The sequence below is a fragment of the Brachyistius frenatus genome, unplaced genomic scaffold, assembly GCF_029030835.1.
Source record: "Brachyistius frenatus isolate BFR_SWC_R1_liver_20210118 unplaced genomic scaffold, ASM2903083v1 Contig_6, whole genome shotgun sequence".
Classification (NCBI taxonomy): domain Eukaryota; kingdom Metazoa; phylum Chordata; class Actinopteri; family Embiotocidae; genus Brachyistius; species Brachyistius frenatus.
In genome coordinates, this window is record NW_027210605.1 from 139,581 (window position 1) to 162,783 (window position 23,203).

The 23,203-nt window shown below is 41.8% G+C and overlaps 1 protein-coding gene across 2 annotated transcripts in view; it reads right to left on the reverse strand.

The window, feature by feature from the left end:
* Positions 1-21,940, reverse strand: part of LOC138635523 (nuclear receptor coactivator 3-like) — a 61,793-nt gene extending 39,853 nt beyond the window's left edge. Inside the window, exons 1-2 of one of the 2 annotated variants that reach the window (XM_069723046.1) lie at positions 21,828-21,940; positions 5,892-5,950 (exon numbers count right to left, since the gene is read on the reverse strand). The gene's annotated coding sequence lies outside the window, so the exon portion shown is untranslated. The remainder of the gene's footprint in view (positions 1-5,891; positions 5,951-21,827) is intronic. The other variant, XM_069723038.1, reaches the window with a different exon arrangement.
* Between the last annotated feature and the right edge of the window lie 1,263 nt (positions 21,941-23,203).

The following is a 23,203-nucleotide window of genomic DNA, read 5'->3' on the forward strand; positions in this document are numbered from 1 at the left end:
TTGGTGCACGTGGAGCTCGAGAGACTAAAATCAACTTGTGCATTCTTACTGGTCTGTCCGTCTACTTGTGAACAGTAGCAACAATTAAAACACTAGACGCTCCTCCGCCACACTGTGTAGTTACGAAACAGCTAATGACTGAATGCAGCTGCAAGCCTGTGTGTCTACGTGCACACAGGCAGCAGCATCAAAGCAGGGAGCGAGTGGGCTGCTCTTTTAGTTGGCTTATGAAATCATTTAAAAATCGGCCCGCTGCACACAACACACACACACACACACACACACACACACACACACACACACACAAACAAACACACACACACCCCAGCCGTTTGATGTGTAATGAGAGAAACCATTAGCAGTAAAAATGGGCTCTCCCCGCCCTGCTGCTCAGCAGATCTTAGTCAGAACCACAGTTACATGTCTATTTATACATTCACTCCTCTTTAGATTTCCTTCTTCTCTAACAGGGAGCAGTTTGTGCAGCACACAGCCAAGAAGCCCGCATTCCTCCTGCCCTTCGCTCCCCACGTCCTCCTCTTCTTCTACTGCTGCTTTCCCTACCTCTGTCTCCTGCTCCCATCCCCCCTCTCTGGCTGTCTCCTCCCTCTCTATACCCTTCCCCCAGCTCTTTCCTGCTCCCTCCCTCCCTCCCTTCCTCTCATCAAGCTATATGCAGCAAGGCACAAATTCATCTGGGGGAAAAAAGAAAAAAAAAGAGACAGTGAAGGAGAGGTGGAGATAGAGGAGGTGGAGAAGGAGGAGGGGGGTGGGGGTGAGGGGTGGATTGAAAAGGAGAGATGGTTTGGACTGAAAGACAGCAAAACAAGAGCGAATGACAGACTGTAACGGGAATGAAAGGAGGAGGAAGGGACGAGTTGGATAGAAAGTGAGTGAGGGAGAGAAGGGGAGGTGGAGAGGGGAGGGGGGGGCGTTAGGGAGAGCAGTGTTGAGGAGGAGGAGGAGGAGGAGAAGGAAGCTCGCTCTCGTTACAGGCGATGGGCGTTCCTCTCCCCGGTTCCTGCGAGGTCAAAAGTTTACCGTGGTTTTAATTTCACCTTTCCGCAGCCAATCAGAGCGCGTCTCCGGCTGCTGGGGGAACTTTGACCCACTCTGACAATCTGACTGCAAAGATCTGAAACTCACCTCTGCTCATCCACCAACTATTGTTTTTTACCACTTTATACATATATTTTTTTATATTCATTCCCACCTTGTTCTCTATGTTCCATGTTCCTCCCTCCATGTTGTTTATTTGAAAGTCCTTGATCACAAGAGGACAAAAAACATCAGGGTTGGTATTGATCTAAGAGGATAGTGAGAAAATAACAGGGGGCTTTATTGTTTCTTGTTTTTGCATTTTTCCTCTGCTTTCCGAAACAGACCCCCTCCCCAAATCCCCACCCTCCCCAAGTCTCCCCCCACCCTGACAGACAGCATGTGGGTCGAAACAGCTTTTCCTCCTTTGTGAACAATGCACACTGCAGCCCTGACGAGTCTACAGTCAATGTTAACCTTACTTGATCAAAACAACATATACACAGTATAAATACTCACAGACCAACAGCGGCGACACGCCCACACGCTGCTAGTATGATGAGTGGTGTGTGTGTGTGTGTGTGTGTGTGTGCAGGCATGTGAGCATGGAGAGTGTATCTATGAAGGGGGAGGAGGCTGCAGTTAGATCATAGCATCAGAGAGGGGAGGGGAGGCTCTGCAAATAGAGCAAGCAGAGAGTGACTGGCAATGGTAAGTAGAATGGCTTCAAGCCTCTTGTAAGGAGACCAGGCCAGATGTGTGTGTGTGTATGTATATATATATATATATATATATATGTGTGTGTGTGCGGAGTGTGTGTTTTTTTCTACGTGTGTTTTTCTACGGCTGCTTCGTCCCGAGTGTGTTTGATTAATTAACAGCCACGGTCACTGATGAAGCTCCCCGTTGTTTTATTCTCCGCACATCAACAGCCACAATTGCCTCCACCCGGCTCCTCCATCCACCTGACTGCGATAATAAGGCGCACGCTCACGAGAGCGCACACGTCCGTGAGAGCAGCAGGCTGTGAATCTCTCCAACGTGTGCAGATGAAGCGGAGACAGACCAGACATGACGAGATGAACAGTCTCCCTCCACCTGTAGCTGAGTCTCTCCTCACAGACTGCTGTTTGCCCATCCTGCTCTCCACCCACAAAATAAAAATGTGTCCGTTACTTGAAGGACAAGTCTGGTGTTTTTCTATACTTTTCTTATAGTAAAAAGTGTAGATGGCCAAGACCTAATATATCTTATTCCTCTGTGTGAAAAAGCTCCGTTGGTGAATAAAAAACTATTAAAACAGCATAAATGAGCCACACTGTTGCACGACAGACAGATTTCCTTCACTCTGATTGGCACTGAAGTTTTTTTGTTTTTTTTTCCAGGTAATCCCATCACCCTGATGCCATAAAAACTCAGTACAGCACCAAAACTACAGCTAAAAACAAATTAACTATTTACTTGTTTTAGGATTTTATGCAGGATTTTAAAAAAATAAATGAATAAAATCATAAAATCTGTATTTCTGACCTATTTTTTTTTACCAATTAGGTTGTCAGTAGGAGCCAGTGACTTTGACGCAGAGAGATAGAAAAGGTGGGAACTTTTTGGTTTTCTTCGACACTAAAGGCCTATAATTTGTCAAGCTGTATCCTTGAAGTCAATAATTTAGGTTTCTGAGTGTTTAAATATTTCATACAATTTGATCTCGCTGTAATGGACACCTGTTTCATGGGCTGTACAGCGGGTGTGACTGGAAAGGATCCTGATGTCTTTAACTTGGCTTTGATGGAGCACCGGGTTGTTCTGAGGGAATAAGTTGTGACATTCAGTAAAAGATTTGAAGGTGAAATCACGGAAAGTGAAGAAAATACAACCGCAGGTCTGATTGACCTGGATTTACTTGAGACTATGAGATATTTTAAGTGTGATGAATTTGCACAAAGGGGCTGTAAATGACTGCTTTATTAATCTAGTGACAGAAAACTGTTTTATCAAGGAAATATGTCAAGATTTCTCTTCCTACTCAGATGGCTTCTCAAATTTACTCTTTCTTGTGATAATATTGAAAATACTTATCGGAGTTCAAGGTGCTGTCAAATATATTCAATTTACAACAATTCAACGAAGAAATGAAGCTGAACTCAGATCATGTTTGGCATTTTCCTCTCACTTGATCGACAAATGAATCGATGGACTAATTCGTTCAGCGATGCTACAACGGAAGATGTTAGATTTCTTCCTGGGTTTAAGGAGACAGAAAAACATTCAATCTTCTTTTTTTTTTTTTAAGAGTAGCACTTCTCAATGTCACTAACACAAAACACTTCTAGGTCAATATTGAGTAAGTGAAGAACAAAGGGCTGAATTTAAAAAATGTTTTGCAGGTTAAGGTTTTGTGGGTGTTGAGGATACTTCAGTAACAATATTTTCAGGGTGTTCAACAGAACTTCAATGAAACAAACAAAAATACTCTGCTCACTGGAGCCATTTAAAACACCTTTAGTGCCTCAAGTAAGTAGACATACTGGTCACCTTGCATCTCTTCACACTACTCCTTCCCTCCACTGGTGCTTCAGCCATCTTTCTATCAATCCTTCAACTCCCTCTCTTTTTTCCATTTGACCATTTTTAATTAGTTCTTGGGTCAGACAGAGCAGCAGTGTGTTATTTTTATGGTCATATTCAATAAGGTTCATAGTACAGACTATAAAAGTGTGAGAGGGCTTTTTTTAAGCACATGTTGTTCTTTTTTTTGTGAGCATCAGCAAACTGTTTTAAAGCCATACAGTTGAAATATTGACCTGATCAATTTACTGCTTTCCTACATTAATTATTACTTCTGCATTAAACACTGTCAGAGAAAAACACAGCCAAGAATCTTCCAAACAGTCCCAAAGGGTTGAAACATTTCAGGATAAACACAGGGCTCTCTAAACTGAGTGCAGTAAGTAAAACAGTGTGTAACACCTTGCCTGAGGGAGCGAGGCCTCAGTGTTACCCCGGGGTTTAAGGTTACACGCTAAATGGACTGTTTGAAAAACACTTTGAATTTAACAATGTCAACTGCACTGCCCATTCTTCTGCTGCTTTATATCCCCAACCCCTCCCCCTGTGGCACTAAAACCAAAAACATTTCCCTCTCTCACTCATCCGCCCTCCTTCTGTCTCACTGTCTTTTGTCCAGTAAAAGCAAAATGAACCTGCGAGAAACCTTGTGGAGATATCAGCGTCCATGTGTCCCTAACCCTTATCCAAGACCTCAGTTTGTTTTGTTGGTAGATACAAACTCTATGACAAACAGAGTTTGCAGCAACAAGTTGCCCAACCCCTCTGTAACTCCTCCGGCTATATTTCAATTCTTTTGTGCAGCTGAAGTGTGTCGGGACAAAGGTTAAATGCAGAACAGTCACAAATTAGTCCTCACTGGTCAGATCTGAATTTATTTGGGGTTTTTTGGGTTGTTTTTTTTAGTAACAAGGTGTCCAAAAGACACCGAAAGTGTCCGAGGACAGCAGGCAACAATGCAAAGAGTGAAATCAGTCATGAAAAACACGGCCTAGTCAGCCTGTGAGCTTTATAAGCAGTTTCCTGGTTCACCAACAAACTATTTTGGCATCCAGCCAAACTGTTCTGTGAAATAGCTGCACTCAAGGTCCACCATAACATCAGGCAGGATTATAAACTGAAGTTCCTGCAACAAACCATTTGCCTGAAACAGCACAATGTCTTCAAGAGTCTTCATCTGATAGATACAAACCCACCGTTTCCTGTTTCACAACCACTTAAAGTTCATTCCTTCTTGGTATGTTTTAACAGACTAAAAGCGCTGAATGACGGAGCTCTGAATTAAAGGGTTGGTATGCTTGAAATAAAGCAGTTTGTGAAAGTTTCATCCGTGGATGTGTGGTGGGTGTAAAAACTGAGCTTGAGAGAAAAGTCCAAATCCTGCTGACTTTCTCACCACTGCGTAAAGTGAGTGACTGAAATTCTAAAAGGCAGCGCAGCACAAATACCAATCTCAGAAAGGTGTGGGCAGTGTGGAGGGACGGTGTTGCAGATTCATTTGAAACCCGCTGAGGCTCTATCCTCCAAAAATGTTTAAAATGTGTAACTTTTCTTTGCGTTTATGTTTAGCACTATAGCATTTTTAGAACCCTTAAAACAGACTTTTGAAAAAGCTCCTTGCACCGTTTTAGTTTGAAAACTCTGATGTCATTGTAGTTTGGAAACGACGTGGCAGATATCCACATTCTCCTCCTGACAGGGTCTTATTAGTCACGACGTGTCCTCCCCTGATTTGTCGTGCCCAAATCTTGTGACCTTTTTCGAGAAGTAAACAAACTAAATCAGCCTTGACTCCCCGTGGGTAATTCAATAAGGAAGGTTACAGCATTTCTTGACCTTGATGTTTATTTTAGCAGCTTTGCCATTATATTCTGTATTTTAAACGCTGCTACTTCCTACATACGCAGGTGGAAAGTTATGCATCAAGTGATTTGAGTCATTTCTTGTGTTTGGTGGGCTGGCTGATTTTTTTTTTTTTAAAGTGCTTTAATATTCTTACCCAAACAATTACACTCCTCACACCTAAACCTAACCAACGAACCCAAAACTGCAGGTCACATGATCTGATGATCACCAAATATGGTGTTTCACCAGTTTTGGGTTGTCAGATTTTTCTGTATCAACATGTTTAAGGCGGTGTGGTATCTTGAGTCTTGTTAACAGCTGTATGGCTGAGATAGCACGTATTTATATACACGAGTTGTATTGTTTCTTTGCAGACGCCTGTAGTGTCAGAGAGGCTAAAGAGAGAAATGAAAGAGAAATATTGAATTAATTTTACATACTTGGAACCAGATCGAATATAAAGCGTCTGATAGAACCGTCTGTAGAAGCCAATCCCTCCCTACAGAGCAGAGTACAGAGACAAAAATGTTAAATTAAACAGTTTGCAAGCATACGTTACTCAGAAACATTCTGCATTTGACATAAATGTAGACATACATTCCTTCATAATATACATACATATATACTTTGTAATGTGATGAGGGAGACATGATTTTTTTTTGTATCAATTAGTCCCAAGCGTTATAAAATCCTCAGAGTACAATGCTGTGCAGCATCTAGCAGCTTTAAACTCGTGAATCTTTTACATAAATTGGTCTTCCAGATCATATTTCTACTTCTCACTGGTACCTTTATTTATTTATTTTATTTTTTTAATTGCGGAGATTTTTTGCACCTGAAACGCCCACTGACCATGTGTCACTGCGGACACAAACTTCCAGTCTGCACAAACCAGTCAGATCATGTGAAAAAGAGTTTCCCAACACTACCCAACATTCAGCATAACACTTTGTTCTCTGCTGAGCACCACTGACCAGATCTAAAGGTCGAACTAGAAGTGTCCCGCAGATAAATTATTAATGGCTTGTTTTCTTTTCCTCCCGGCACCCCTGCCCTACCTCTGTCCATCTCCTCTCCCCTTTCTCTTGCTTTGATTGTTGTTTTCTCACTCTCATCCCGTCATCCCCACCTTCTCCCTCCACCCTCGCTGTGTTCTCCTTTCCTTCGTTTCTCTGTCGAAGTCTAGAGTGGAGAGGCTGTTATTTTTAGCCTCGTGAAATAGGGAAAGAGATTGTGTTGGGCTAACACGTACTCTCCACAAGGCCTTCAGTGGAGACCTGTCACCAACGTGTAAGAGAAAAACGGTTTTCAGTTAACACATAATGCATGTGTCTCAACTGTGTGTCTTTACTGTAGTATCACATAAATATCATTAAACTTCATGGAGAGAAAAGTCCCCATGATGGCATGAAGGCATACACCCTCCAATGCATGATTCAAGTGTAAATAAAAGGCGTCTCTACCATAGACTGTTTACAAAAATGGATGAAGCTTCCTGGTTTGAAAAACGAGGCAGATGCCGCAAGAGGTTGGCTCCAAAAAGCTTCCGGCTCCATAGACTCCCAAATTCTCATGAAATTCAAACTCAATAAAAAAATTTCCACAACTTATCATGGTTTTGCTAGCTACAGTCGCTCCTTAATACTTTTCTGGCGGCCCATCTGAAAATAATCCCATCGTTAATTATAAAATAAGCCTCAAAAAGCCATCTTTTTGAGGGCGTGCCTGTTTGATTGACAGGTCTGTTGTGCAGTCAGGTTTCCACTATCGGTGGGCGGGACGCAGTATTGTCAGGTTTCCAATCAGATCGAGTCAGATCCACCGACTATAGATCCACGACTTTCATTTCCATCAATAATGTTCGACAACGTAGCTGAACAGGCCAAATTATACAATTACGATAGGTACAATTTTCTTTGTAGCTGACATTGAGGTGGTGATCATGTTAACTAACTGCTGCACCTACATGCATTTGACTTTTTTCCCTCTTCACATGGTTGGAAAGGGAAAGGCAGTATAAATCTAGCAGCAGTGTCACCAGTCTGTCACTGTCTCTTCCATTAGTCAGCCTTCATCAGTTCAATGAACATCAACAGCAGCCTCGATCTTCAGGAAAGTCGCAGTCGCTCACCTGATGGATACCTGAGTGGGCAGCTGAGTCTAACAGGACATGATATTGATACACAGGAGCACATAGACACGGTGATTTTTAACAAAAGCAAAGCTTTCTCTTTGGGTAAAGTCTGATTTGCTGGGCAATACCTAAAAATACACAAACAACAGCTATAAAAAGCCTCTCAAAGAGGAACCGGAATCTTTGTCTCACATTGCATCAAATCAATATTTAAATTCTGGCCCCTTTTCCTCTACAGAGAACATGCGATTGTCACTGCCTGTTTACTACGACTGGGATCTCACAGGACTAACAGACTTGCTGTGAACGAGGGCGAGAAAATGAGAGGGGAGGGAGTTTAGAGAGGAAAAGCTGATTCAACCAAAGACACTCCCTCCTCCTGAGCTGAGGCCGATGCACGGACGGCTTCTTTCCACTTCCCAGCTTGGCAGAAACACATTGGTGAAGGTAGGAACCGAGCTTCATCCCAGTCCACAACAGAATATGAAAATCAGCAGTTTGACTAAAGCCTGAGGCTGCGTCTTCTCTACACATCATGTGAAAGCTCTCAAAATCTACTTAGTCATATGTTTCACTGAGCAAGCCGAACATCTGCACAGCAGGGGTAAAAGAAGTGGCAACATAAGAGCCAAAGTGAGATAAAGAAAGAAAGCAGGGATACATGCAAGTGAAAGCTGGAACCATATTGAAATGAAAACAATTTACATGCAGCACTGAGAATAAACTGATTGCAGAGCTGTAAAGAGAATCTTCAAAGTGTTATTAAATGATAGGGTGAGAATCAACAAATTACCACTAAAGGTATTGTTTTTGTGCCCAATCTTGTCTATAGCAGAGTCCAGCAACCAACCATGCGCTGCCAAAGACTAAACAATCTGTCTTGAAAGGGCTGCTGGTGAGCCACCGACCACCCTGAGCATTTTTTTGCTATAGTATAACATGTTTCCTGACTGTAATTCTGCTTGTAGGTGATTGTGTGTTTCAGATTTTTATTAAATCTACTGTGGATGTGAAAGAGGCCAGTGGACCAAACTCCAGGAAGAAATGCACTTCCTGGAGTTTGGTCCACTGGCCTCTTTCACATCCACAGTCGACAGGACAGAAACGGCACGTTAATGTCATAACCAATCTCCACAATCTTCAACACGTGAAGTGCAGACTGTAACTGATTCAAACATCTCTTCACAGTCCGTGTAAATGTGTTCAACTCTGCCACCACATTAATCAATCTCCCCAGGATCGCAATCTTTTGATCGAAATAGGTATTTGCAATTCCATCAATTTTCGGAAAATTCCCACCATTTCATCGCAACGAAGGGTCTCAATAGAAGCTCTGCTGAAGACATTGCACGACCAGGTCAGCCTTTCCAAATAAAACCTTGCTTCATCAACAATAATGACTCCTTATTTACAGTCAGCAAGATTCTTAAACCTCTCCTCTCATCATCGAAACAAGCCACATGATGGTTGACTGGGGTTTATGGGAAATGTGATCTTATCATAAGAATTATGCTACCATTTGACACGACCCTCTGTCAGTGTAATCATACAGTACGTGTTAAATTACACCATTCCTGTTGTAAGAGATTGCACTTTGTTTTTGTGTGTGTGTGTTGAATTAATATTATCTAAAAAGCATTTAAAGCTTTTAATTTTATAGACAATGTTACCTGTGCATTATACATCTTTTGTAATAAAAGTCGCATATATTTTCCTCGACTTGTAATTTTGAGCAATTCTCGCAAAAAAACCCCAAAAAAAATCATATAAACCTTTGCAAAATGCATCGCAATTTCTGAGAAAAGTCACATTAAAATAAAGAATTTTTGAGCGCTACAATCACGAAAAAATGTTTCAAACATTTGCACTCGACGATTTTAGCTCTTTCTTTCCATTTGCAATGACAACGTGTTGACTGAAATGAGTAAATTATGACATTTTTCCCATTATTAATGGCAAGCCTGTTCATCACCACACAGTTTCTCACTTCTTGGGGTTAATAGATGACAGGTAGACTCTCGTGTCATTTTCCATATGTGCCCTGTGATCGGTCTTCAGAGTTCACAGTGATGACTCACATGAATCAACTGCAGCTGCTGGTGTGAGGTTTTTCTCCAACTGTGTGCAGCGTCGTGCTTTTTCTGAGCCACTAAATAAGATGCCTTGTGAGATTTTTTTTCCCTCCTGAAACCGATGCGAGGTTAATCATTTACTTTTTCTGGCAGGTGTATTCTTCACCCTTCAGCTGGATGGAGATTGTGGATTTACTAGAAATACTGGGAGTGTTGAGTTGTCAAATGGTGCTTTGGCTTCATTCAACACCAACCAAAGACAGATGAAACATCGTGTTCTCCTGTTGCTCCTCTCAATAAAGCCAATGTACTCAATAAAGTTATCATCGTATTTCTCTAGTTTGGATGTTTCGGGATTGCTGTCACTTTGATTTAAGAATTTTTCCATTGTGAGCATCTCGCAAGCGAACCGTTGTCATGAAAGTGACATGGTGTGTGCAGTTTAATCAATTATTAATCCATTTTTTAAATGGTTTTACCACGTGGTAGGCTGCCATTGACCCTTTAGGATCTGTAGAAGACTAAAATTAAATAAAAACTAAAACTAAATGATCAAATAAAGGTGCTTTTATGTCTCTGTTTTTTGTTCATTGTGCGTCTCTTATCTGCCATTTATTACACTTATTTTCTGATCTTTACATTTGGCTTAGTTTACCATTTCATTTCTATTAGTGCTGTTTTAAATGCCCTTTTGTTGTTATTGTTGTTTTTGCGTGAACCACAGGAAGAGGAGTGACAACTTTGTGTTTTGGGAGTCAAATAAAAAAATAAAGAATGAAGCAGTCACTAATGCTTAGTGCTTGTGTAACGTGTTGTTGCGTACGTTGACGTACAGGTAAAATGAGCCTCTGTGACATCACAACATAATGAATGGGACCTCGGACAGGAGGCGGAGCGACAGCCAATCAGATGCAGCCTGCTCGTTCAGTACGCTGCTCCGCACCAAGGTGATGCGGTGTGGTCAGCAGACCTTGGAAGTGCTCCCCCACCATCCTGAGGTGAGTGATGCTGCTGCTGCTGGTGACACTGGGAAGAGAAACTGGCGTTCGTATATGTGTCCATGTACGTGTGCAGTGTGGTGGGGGCATAGTGATATAGGAGGTGTGGTGGCTGAGGGACGGTCGTGAATTAAGTTGAGGAGTTGGTCACATAATGGTCGGGTTCAGGCAGAGTTGAAGCCACTTGCTTGCTGTGCTGCAGCTGGTAACATTTACCTCAACTCCTACCCCATAAATGTTTGTGTGTGTGTGTGTGTGTGTGTGTGTGTGTGTGTGTGTGTGTGTGTGTGTGTGTGTGTGTGTGTGTGTGTGTGTGTGTGTGTGTGTGTGTGTGTACAGGCACGTAAAGGAGCTCTAAAACACATAAAGTAGGGCCTGGATTTTTACAATGGAAAATAAGTAAAAAAACAGAACTCCCCTTGTTAGACACACACACACCTCTCTGAGCAGCCCTTTAACAAGCATCTATTACCTTACAGCGAAGAGAAACGTGAAACTAACCCCCTCCTGACCCGAAAATCCAACTCTCCTCTTGATTGGGGCTCACAGAGAGGTGACAGATAGTGTTTTTCTAACTTTTAAACAGCGATGCACATAAACACACATCTGCCCCACACCATCCCGTCACAGACCACAAAAAGTGACGTGATTCTTCGCTGCGCTCCCAGAAAACTGTGACTTTTAAGTGTTGGCTCATGAAATTCCTGCTAAACTCTGTGTGCGCCCTGCAGAGAGCAAAAAGAGAAAAGCAGAAGAAACTCTTACTCAAAACGAGGCACCATGCACATGTTGTCTTTACGTTATTGGAACAGATTATGTGCTTATCTGTAACACTTGTTGACAGTCTTTTCCTATCTCACCAATGGGCCCGGACTCTGATTACCTGAGGTCCTAGACAGAAGCTGGCAATCATGACACCAATTTAGTTAAATCTTTGGTCGTAAATCCAAAACTTCAGCTTTAAATCCCACCGAGAGGCCATGAGGGCTTGTTTGGTGCCCAAAGAACAGCAACAAAGTTCTGACAACCAACTGGGAGATGGCTTTAAAAAATTATATCCTGACATTTCATTGGGAACAATGTGATTATCAAACTCCAGCGTGGTGTTTTTATGTTCGTGAGGGGAGGTTTTTTTTTCTCCTATCCCCATCTAAAATTGGCAAATTGGTTCATTTGATTCTGCATGTAAAAACTCTATTTTCATCACAAAATTGTGATGCACATCTCTGGATCAACACAACAAAGCAAACATAAATATCATGACCTGACTTTTCACATTCTGTAGTCATTGTAGTTTCTAGATGACTCTGTATGTATGTGGCCTTTGCTGTGTCACGTACTACCTCTGCTCTTTTTCTCTTAAGATCAACATTATGAAACTCTGTCATTTTTTTGCTGCCCTACGAGGGATGATGTCTGACCTGTGTACCACTGGCAGTAATATATGAACCATTGCTGGACATACTGACATAAACTTTGTACAGACATTTGTGTTTCCCTCAGGATGAATCACTTTGGAGATCCTTCAACGTTTTCTCTTGTACCTATTTGTCCAATATTTTGGTTTATGACCAAACAAGCTGCGGAATTGATTACGTTTCCTCCTAAATAAAGAAATATGACGCTAACACACTAAACACATCTGGGGAACATGGTAAACATTTTACCTGCTAAACATTAGCACGTTAGCATCACCACTGGGAGCATGTTGCCATGCTGGCATTAGTATTTAACTGAAAAGCATAGCGGTTTCAATACAGCCTCACACAGCCTTGAGGTTATTATTCAGCAGGTATCCATCAGTCGAATAATATCATCTGACACAGATTGTGAAGATTTTATTAGAGCCAATTTCGCACAGTGTGACATGCAATGGAGCTTCGAGATTGGCTGTGATCACAGTACATCGAGGCCTTTAGTGTGCAACGTGAGCTGTGCCGAGTGTAGTCAGCGCCGGCAAACATGCAGCACAGCCCCCGTGGGATGCTGCTGCATCCCTCTGAGGAGAGAGGAGGAGAGGAGGAGAGGAGAGGAGGTGGAGGAAGCCCCAGGTAGCCTAACAGCAATGCACCATGAGAGAAAAGAAAACACAAAGCCGGGCTCTGCAGCCACTGTATCCCTCCTCTCTCTCCCACTGACCAGCTAAATATTTTATCAGCTGGCAAAAGAACCGACAAGCCCCAAGGCCAGGGGTTTCTTTTTTCGTTTGTTTCTTTATTGAAGAAAGTAACTGTGTACGTGTGTGTGTGTGTGTGTGTGTGTGCGCGTGTGTGTGTGTGTATTAGAGCGTGAGTGGAGGGAGGGCTGAGTTTGTCCGCCGACCACAACGTCACTGAAGTGCCTTTGATTGGTCACTTTGAAGTAGTTCTTCTGTTTTCTCTCTCCCTCTCTCTCTCTCCGTGCGCATCCTCTGTGCAGCACGCTGCTCAGTTCAGAACTGGATGAACGACCTTGAGCAGGCGCACGGGGCTGTGTTGCCATGGCAACGAAGCCTCGCGCAACCAGTAACAGCTGGATGCAACAGCACTCCCTGAATTTTAGCGGGAGTCGCCACGTTAATAAAAACGACTCTCCACGTCTCCTCCCCCTTCGTCTACTCCTCACACTCTCCCCCCCCCCTCCACTCCTTCGTCTCACGCACACATTTACTGGCACGCTTGGACCCGTGCTAACAATGGAAAGCCACGATCATAGAATACAGTTTATTTGATATTAAAACATAAACTTATTCAGCTTAAGTGATCAGAAAGAAGAAAAAAAAAAGGTGAAGCCATGGCCACCAGCTTATTGGGTGCAGCGACAAAAAAAAAAAAACACAATCAAGAAGACAAAGACCGACGCGAACCGGAGGAAGAGAAAAAGACAGAAATCAAGGGTGAACCACAACCAAACAAAACAAAACACAGAACAGGGAGAAGCGCGCTGAGATGGGCACTTGACATTCTTCTCACAGAAGAAATAACTCAGAAAAATAAAACGGCAGAGGACATGAGCCGCACTCAGGGGAAAGAAAGGAAACAGAAACTGAGGATAAACTCGACAACAATTGTTCCGACAGTCTATTGGCTCATTCGCTCCTCTCCTATATTTGTCTAATTCTTCCAGCTCTGTTTAATATTTACTTATTAGCATAGATGAATCATCTCCCCCCCTTTTTTTGTCTTTTTGTTTTACACAAAATGCATTTATTCGATTGAAAACACAAAAAGAGGTCACCTGCATTTCCCGTTTACGCCAAACAGCAGAAATCTCGGACACTCTTTGATCAATTTCAGATCAACGCAAGGGCATGCCTTGTGTTTGCCATTAGTCTGAATGATGATAGTTAAGTGACCTGGTTTCACAACTCACTCGAGATCAGTGTTCAACACAGGGCTGCCGAGAGCGAACAAAATAAACATTAATGATTAGATTTACCTAGCTAATAATAAGATGCAACAATTTATACATTTCAGAAATAATTTGTTGCAAAAATTTAACTGCCACTTCAATTTGATTGGTCGTTTCAAACCATAAAATGTCAGATGTTGATGAAAAATGTCCATCGTTAGTTCAAGGCGATATCTTCAAATACTTGTCCAAATCTCATAGATATTACATTTACAATTACATTAAAGACATTTGAGAAGCTAGAACCATAATTTTAGAATGTGTTGCTGGATAAATGATCTTGAGCAAATAATCAGTGATCAAAATAGTTGTTGATTAATTTTACATGCATGGACCTTTTTTTTTCTCAAGTTTTCTGCTCAGATGTCATTGGTTGCTGTTGCTGTGATGTGCTCCTGAACATTTATTGACAATTGCAATGTGAATAACTTTTGAGGAGTAGATGAGTCATTACATTTTTAACTTAACTGTTTATTAGGTTTAAAACTGCTTCAATACAAAAGAGTGACCACATTTTAAAAAAACAAAAAAACTTTAGGGTCAAAAATGGCAGCAGTGCATTGAAACTTCAATTGGAATTTAAAAAAAAATTATAAATAACTATCAAGGTTAAAAAAAAAAACTTTAAAAAACCCCCAAAAAAACTCAGATCTGTAATTTACAAAATTATAGTCTAAATTACAGCGAGCATCATCTTTTTCTCTTTTCCTATCTTTTTATGTTCTGTAAAAAAAAGATTACAAATCGGACAACATAAATGCTGTGATACCAATTTAACCAAAAAAGCGGTCTATATAAAATGTTCAAAATTCCAACCTTTCCTGCAGTAAATTTCACTTTTAAATTTTGAAAATATCAAAAAATGATCACAGAAAGGGATTAATTTTTAACATGGTAAATTCAATATAACATCCTCTTCCATTTCGCCTCTCGAAGGTTAACAAGGAACCACTTTCTTTGACGTGAAGTTGGAGATTTGACTTGAAGTATAACAGAGTGAAACCCATGATTTCATAAATGAATGAACAATGACATTATTGGTCAAATGAGCATTTATTCTCCTGCGTCACACGCGGGGTTTACGTCAATCACCGGACGCACTTTGACATGTGGTCTTTCTTTTAAGAGCGACTGTGTCAGACTGTGCTCGAGACAACCCAACTGTAGCTTCAAGTATTTTTCTTCTACAATTGAATTATTAGTGACATTTCCTCCATGAGACATTTCACTTCATATTTCTCCAAATTGCATAAACCAATAAAAATGCAAATCAGAAGAGAAACCACTTATTTACGCTTTTAGTCAATGTTCTCCATTTTTAATAACTGCTTGGCAAGACACTTAGGTGTCATCTCTGCTAGTCCATCAGTGATAGATGAGAAAAGAGCCAATCACATGCACATATTTTTAAATCTTACTCTCCTTTCAGACTCTGTTTTCCTTTCACACGTGAATATTGAAAGATGCTCTTTGTTTGGGGGATGGGGTGGTTTGAGCTGTGCTTTCTCTTAATGTGGGAATCCTAAAGGGAAAACCGCTGCGAGGCGAGATACTCACAAGGAATGTGGGTAAAACAAACAAACAAATTCTAAATAAATTGAGAAACGAGCGCCAGACAAAAAGTTCTGAGACCGTTCATATCGCTCATGGACCTGTGTGCAGGTGTGTTGTCATGTTGGAGCACCAACGCTCCATTGCACCACAGTTCAGGTCATTCGCACTGAATGTTTTTCTTCAGACGCCTTTAGACCATGACAGTTGAACTCTTCTTCGACAGTCTGAGTTCATCCCACCGGGTCAAGAGTGTGAACACAAACCCACCTGGCTGCACTCCGGACCGGATGCGTCTTCTTTGGCCGTGAAAATTGACGTTCTGCCTCTATCAAACACGAATGTTACTCAAAACACCTCGCCCGGTTTATTGCTTTGTTGGCAAGGCTTTTTTGAAGCATTACAACGGTAATTGTTTGGGTTTTTTTTACACACAAAATATGATGTGCGCCTTTCTGCTAATGTTTTCGGGTCGGTGGTGTACCTGCAGATGCACACCTACCACTACTTCACAAAAGAACACGTGGAACTCGGGTGCTGCTGTTAATCAATCAATATAATTTGGAATACATCGAAGGTTATAGCTTCCACTGTCGTCACGCTGCTGCACTGTGTTTGCGCACAACTGGAGCAGCATCGGAGTGGTTTGATTGCCCATCATATTGTAATTCATTGACAACTGACTCCTCTCTTTATGTTAAAACAACCAGCTGAATCAAGTCAAGGTAACACTTGTTATCAGATGAAACAACTCCACACTCATCAAGTTTACAGCACCACGTGAAGTGTAAACAGTTAACTTTAGCACGTCTGGCTTGACGCGTGTCAACATTCAGTATTCTTTGCTTAAAAAAAAAAAAAACAGGACAGATCGCTTTTCTGGGCTGAGTGTATATTTCAAATTCAAATAAGATGCCTGTGAGCATATACTAACTCGCTGCTCTTAACACATCAGTCGGTCAGCAGTAGATCTCATACATAACTAGAAATCAATCTATACATCTCTCTCATCCCCAGCTAACAACCGTTGCCACAGTACAATGAGTACTAATGATGGAAATATTATTTTATATGATGGAAAGATTCTTTTGTTTTTTTTCCTTTTTATGTACACGTTATGTTATACTTTGTATAAACAGGTAGGATATGATGGAAAGGAAAGATTTGTCTCTTCCTCTTGTTTGCATTGTGGGTCCGGAAAGTCTCAGGCCCCGAAAGGTTTCATTTGTTTTCTGTCTTATTTGCAAGTGATTCTTTCCGCATCTAATTAACGACTATCTTGTGACCTACAACCAACTCTGTATTACCATACAAAAGCAGGTACAAAGGAAATGGGGGTGATGGTCTACTGTTTGTCCCACTGTATAAAAGCTGACCTACGGAGGAGGGAAGGCCCCTTCTTTGCTGGACACCTCTCTTTGAGGGTGCATGTATGTGTTCCTTCTTGCAAGAATAAATGTCCGATGTGTTTGATTTTGAACCAAGCCTCTCGAGTAATTTTTCTAACAACTAATACGCTTAGTGAGGAAGTTTTAATTTATTACAATATTTATAAAGAGTACCAATAGATAGCAATAAGCAGTGCTGGTACAGATATTGGAGATCCAATACCACACAATATCCAGCAGGTAAATATGAGGTTTGGGGCCCGTTAGCTGAGCTCACATTAATACTGTAAACAGGCGAAACAGTTTGCCTCGGTCTGCCCAAAGGCTAAAAAATATCTGCCTTCCAACCCTTCAAACACTCAGTAATTAACATGTCAAAGTAACTTATGTTATTTGAACAAAACATGAAGCAAAAAAACAAAAAAAACAACACAAGTCCCGGGAGTTGTACGTTATCCATTAAATAAAAATATCTTTTGATTTGGGTTTTTGCGTGAATTAATCTTCCTTAGTTTTTATATTTTAGTGTTTGGTTTGACCCGAGTTTCGTATTATCTCGTGAAAATTATGACCTGTGATACTGCGGGAGATTTCAACACTGAAACTTTATGGCTCTTTTTCACTTTCAATTCTTCCTGTACCATTTTGACGACAGCCTTCTGTACAACCACAAGAGCTCTGACACCAACACACACACACACACACCTAGACTCACAATAAGATCAGCAGCATGTTCAAAATGAATAAACAAAGGAGCTACATTCATATTTGAAGCATAAATAATTTATCCAAGTGAAAAGTAATGTACTTATGGGAGGGAGAAGTTATCTACAGAAAAAGAATCAACATGTAATTGATAGAATCTTTAACACTTAACTCATCTCTAATGTTAAAATAAATGTGACTTAAAGCTTTCAAAGACACACTACGAGGTACTTTCATTGGTAGATAAGTGGAGAGAGCCTCAAAAGCAGCCAAGGTTTTTCTTTTTTTCTTTTTCTAAACAGGATGTGGGTAGCATTTCTGGTTTGAAACTGCTAGCTGTACGATAAAATAAAATTTGGGTGTCAAAGCTAAAGCCAACACATAAATCCCTCGTCTATCTCCAATTCATTATCAGAGGAGCAGCAGCAAAATTTGTCTCTTGATAACTTCACAGGCAGGAACGCTGGCTCTCTGATTTCTGGCTCGGGAGAACCATAAGTGGTTGCAAATCACAATCAGAATTGTGTTTTTGTTTGATTTTTTTTTTCTACTTTAAGCTTATAGAAGAGTGTGATGCAAATGCCACTCACGAGTGGGTATCAAACCTCAATTGCTCAACACTTCACTTAGTGATTTTTAGTGTTGACAAAAATGGGTCTGCAGTAATGTGGTATCAAAAGTTGAAATGACTAGTCAGACTTGACCTTTTACTAAACTCCTAACTTGAACTACAGCTCTGTCAACATGCTGAAATGTTCTGTGGGAGATCAATGCAATAAATGGCATTTAAAGAGTGTGGAGGATGGTATGATTTTGTCTTACCTCTCAGAAAACAAAAAAAAACAACACAAGGAAATGTGTGAGAAATTAATTAAACTGTGTTTTATCTGCTCTAACGCAGGTTTGTCCGACAGCATTGGCTGACCGCTGTATCATCAGTGATATCACAAGATACATTTGGGGAAAACCGTGTAAGACCAAATCCAATCGGGGGGCCCGGGTGTCCACCGCTGACCTGAAGATGCTCCAGGAGGACAAAAATGAGTGACATTTTTTTTTTTTTTTTAAAGAAAAAGGGACCCCTCCTCCACAGAGTGAAATCAATGAGAGCTGGTGAAGATTAATTCCTCTTTAACACGTCCTGACACATCGGAGAGGGGCCCCAACGACAACAGGACAACAGTTCAGCTCACTACACTGCAGCTGGGGGGAGGCAGGGGACAGCGAGAGGCATACCAGAGAGAAGAGAGCAGTGAAGAATGTGAACCATTTAAGTCAGAAAACTTCCTGGTTTCACAGAGATGAAAAAAAAAGACAGAAATGACTGAGCAGAGTCAAACAGGGAAGGAACAAGATCAACAAAAGGCCGGGATGGACACAAAAGACAAAAATGTCAGGTAGAATTCCAGCACGAGGCTCCACCTGAGCCCCTCCCCTTTCCGTACACACATACCCACCTTCACACACACACACACACACACACACACACACACACACACACACACACACACACACACACACACACACACACACACACACACACACACACACACACAGCTTCCCAAGCTCCCCGGCTGGTGCGTGAGGTCCTTCCTCCCTCCCGCTCAGCCTCATGAGCCCTGCCCCCAGCGCCTGACCCAGTCACCAGCATCCCCTGCTAACCTCTGTCCCCTTTTTTCCCATTCAGCAAACATAATGCATCACTGTCACCCTCCTCATCCATGCATTCATCCCGCCATCCGCTCAGCGAAAACCCCTCATGGGTCCGAGCGGCTGGCACCCAGCCCTCCCTGTCCACTTTTCTTTCAATTCCTTGGGAGCATGCTGTAGGCGAGTGTCCGCCCGCACGTGTGCAGTGAGACTTGGGGACACAGAGTTGACTGTAAATCTGTCCGGAGTGAGGTGCCGTGGGCTCCGCGCCGCCACACCCCTCCACTCGAGACACGGACACATTCAGGACATCGAACAGAAAGGAAGAGTCGATCAACACGAGATGAATCACCAATAACGTTGATAATGGATTCGAGGTTTCAAACCCCGTAACAAGCAGCAGCGGCAGCAGACAAACTACACATCGATGAAAGGAGAAAGAACAGTGAGGCTTTCTGCTGTCAAACTCGAACCTAATGTCACTGAGTCTAATAGAAATCCAAACAAAAGAGTACAGTAGGCCAAACAGAATACACAAGCAGGGCTGTATGCAATTAATATTAACCCTTTTCTATCATTTATCCATTATTTTCAAAATTAATAAATTTGTTTATAAAACGCAGTTTCCCGGAGCCTAAGGTGATGTCTTCCAACGTTTACTATGAATGACAAAGACAACCAGCAGATGTTCACATCTGGAAAGCTGGAATCTTAACAGACAGCTGATTGTCAAAAATGTTTGCCCAATTATTTTATTTTGATCGACTAATCAGTTAATTTACTGATAATTTCAGCTAATTTATTTTTAATCTGGTGCCTGTAAATTTGGAGCAATTTTGTCTAATTATATTTTTTTTATTTAAACCTTTCAGAATCAAAAAGATATCAACATCTGTCCCCATTTCAGGATTGAGCACAAAGGAGTTTGTTTGTGGCATTTATCCATTAAAAACTCCAACTATTCTCTGGTTGCAGCGTCTCTCTTGCGATTTGATGCAGATTTATATCTCCTAAACTGAATATCTTTGGGTTTGGGACAGTTGATGTCTTCAAATAAAAAAAAATAAAAAATGTTGTCTCCTCAAAATGGACTTTGAGTATCTTTTTACATTTGAAATACATAAAATAGTGACAGCTAGTGCAAATTGCAGCCACAAATCTAAATTAAGACACTGACTAATTAACTCAGCCTCCTGTCTCTCACCTGCAGTCCACAGTGACACACAACCCATCAGCATCACTGCTGTTTAACTTGTGTTTACACACACTGAAGGGTGGACTGCTATTATCCAGTGTGAGCCGGTGCTGTAGTGGGGCTCTGGTGTCATGCTCAAGGACACTGTGCTTTTCAATGTGCACACACACCAACCCACAGTGACACACACACACACACACACACACACACACACACACACACACACACACACACACACACACACACACACACACACACACGACTGGCTGTCTGTCTGTTTCAGGATACCGTGGACCTTAAGAGTTGCAGGGCAGCGTGCATGCACAGGGCCACGTTGCTGCCCCCTGCAGATATACAGTGAGACACATTATTGAGAATGAAGCAGATGACAGGAGGGGTTACGAAGGAGACCTAACAGGAGAGACACAAAGCACGACGATCATTCCACTCGTTCACCTCACACATCTAAAAGGCAATGCATGACCCATTCAGTGCACCGACGTGCGTATTGGCGACACAGCAGTAGCCAGTGGACTTTTTTTTTTTTTTTTTTTTTTTTTAAATCGCTGTTGCAGGCTGGCTGGGCGGCTGGGTGACTGACTGACTGACTGACAGACAGTCGGGGCATCGTCTGCCTCCTTCCTGCATCGCATGTTTGGAGTAACAAAAGCAGTCAAATGGAGCAGTAGCAGCTTTCAAACATGATGCATACGATACACAGCTGACTATGTTTGCACGCTTTTGATCAACAAACATTTCGGTCCAAATTCCCTCATGTTGCGACGGCGTCAGGCTCAGCTGTTGTACTGTTTCCTGCCGACTGTCGCGGACAGTCAAGCAGCAAGCGAGGAAAACAGTTAAATATCAGCCCGTGTTGTGTGTTCAACCGAGTCTAAAGTGTGTGTGCTCTCCCCAAACTTTCCCATGTACTGTAACATATCTTTTGGAGACACTTCTGTGATCCAGCAGCCTGTGCGTAAACTGGCCAGCCTGTGTGATCAAGTTTAAGTTACGAAATGTGCTCCACATTCGTCCGTTTTGTAACACGGGCTGCCAAACAAACAGGACACCTCTCGTGCACTTCGGCACGGTCACGAACAAGGTAAACCTTTGCTGTCATGTACTAAAAAAGACCATGCACTGTGCCCTCCGCGCCGTACCGATGCCAATATTGTGTGTGCACCGCCGCTGGAAACCCAAGTCAGTACATTTCCGTCCTCTGTAGAAATGCAAACCAAATGCAAAGTCGGGTTCACTTATCTGAATGGTGGCAAACATGCAGCGCGGTCTTACCTTGTGGACGTACCTCTCTCCCGGATCGATAATTTCTTCTTTACACCATTAACTCTCCGCCATCTTCGGCACTGTTTGTTTAAATGGGAAACACTCCCGGAGCCCAAGAAGCCAGTTCTGTAAGTTGAGGCGTCGCGGGGGGTTCTGGGTACACGAGTTCGCCCGAGAGGAGCCCCGCGCTTCCGAATGCGTCGCCCAACCCGGATGCGGACTACATTCAGACTCCACCACCGCACAGGGGGGAGGAGGGGGAGGAGGTGGCGGTGGAGGCGGGGGAGCGGGCAGCACACAGATGGATGTGATGCCACGGTGAGTATTATCAGTCTTAACCTCAGCGCGACACAAAAAGCAAACCATGACTTGTTTATCGTGGCGAGGCGTAAACTGGAATTTTGTTATAGTTTTGATCCAAAAAAAAAAGTGGTTTTGAACAGAGGAGGTGACAGAAAGGACGAAACTTGAACGAGAACGCAAGGACTTATCCTTGTCTGACGAGGATGAGTTGCTCTATTTAGGAAAATAAATGCCTCGTTTAATGTGCCAGTTTTCGGGATTAGTTCAAACACTTAACCAATGCTTTTGCATGTTTAAGCCAATACACTTTTTAAAACTGTGCTTTTCTGCTAAATACATTTTAAATGGGCTGTGTGTACTTTTTCATGTATTTTTGTCTCGTAATCAAGTTTCACTTAATATTGACACATCATGAAGGTTGTTAGTTGTGTCTTTAACCTTTAGCAGCAGCACATCAGACTTCTAACACTGCGTTCAGACCAACTAAAGCAGCTTTGTGATTAATTTTACTGGACAAAACTTTTACTGCAACCCAGCATCATCCAGCAAGGACAATCATATTCACTGTGACATGACATCAGATAAAATATTGTCAGTGAGAATTATAAAAACCTTGTGAATACTTTAAATGCATTAACCTGTCAACCTCTGCAGTACTTGAACTTCCAGCATGCCTCCACCGACGCAGCTCTGTTTTAGTTCAGAACTAATTTAATCTGAACACTTGCTTTTTCATAAAAGTAAGCACACATTTTTGAGTGTCAGTCTGATTTATAAATGCCATGAGATTTAGTGTAGCATTATAACACAGTTTCAGTCTTATGTTCATTCAATAGTCAAAAACAACTGCATCTAAAATAGTTTAAGATATAGGCTACTTGATGTGGTATGAAACTCAAATTTACATCAAAACCGGTATGGGTTATTATAGACTTATGATTTTTTAACATTTTTCAAGCACCAAATTACTTTTAATTCATGTCCTGACATATGACATATTTTATTGCCCCCATTTTAATCCGTTTCAGTGGTTATCAATCAGGCTTGTGTCTGTAAAACAAGACAAATTGAACTCGTCAATT